Consider the following 687-nt stretch of genomic DNA (forward strand, 5'->3'; position numbering starts at 1 on the left):
GGCATGCATTGGCTCCTTGTCCACTCCCTCCCACCGGTTTTTCCACCCCCATAATAAGAATAAGAATTGTTCTTATTCTTAGATTATTCATTCTTACATTTGTTTTGAACAACTTCTCTCACATTCTCTCTTCTCTCTAAAATTAGTTTTAGACTTATAACTGTTCTAAGATCTAATTAATTTAGATTACTAAAGTAGTAATAAGAAATAATATTAGATTAATTTTAAGGCTTATAATAATCATATCTAGTAAATATATTATTAGATTTAAGGGATAGTCTTGGTGCAATTGAGAGGAGAATCTCTACTTTGGGATTTTGGAAGATCATCCATAAACTTGTAGCTCAAGAACAAGTGTAGGAAGGAGTCCTCACTTGTGCCCTAATTCCGATTTCTACAATGTAAGGAACATTGTTCTTGCTCTTCTTTTTATTTTATGTTATGCATGCACTAGATCATTATCTAAATCAATGAGTAATTTAGATCTATAATTAGAATGAGTTTATTTAGTAGGATGCAATCTTAGATGAAGGGAGGGGATTGTCTTGCTTGTCCTATAAAAGCAAGCACAACCCTTAGCAAAAATCAGATTCTTTTGAATGACAAAAACCCTAAGAAGCAGCCTTCTTTCTTTCTTATTTATCTTTGCTTTGTGCTTGATAAACTCCCTTGCTTAGTGCTAGGAGG

This window comes from Silene latifolia, unplaced genomic scaffold (genome assembly GCF_048544455.1).
Source record: "Silene latifolia isolate original U9 population unplaced genomic scaffold, ASM4854445v1 chrun_scaffold_16, whole genome shotgun sequence".
Classification (NCBI taxonomy): domain Eukaryota; kingdom Viridiplantae; phylum Streptophyta; class Magnoliopsida; order Caryophyllales; family Caryophyllaceae; genus Silene; species Silene latifolia.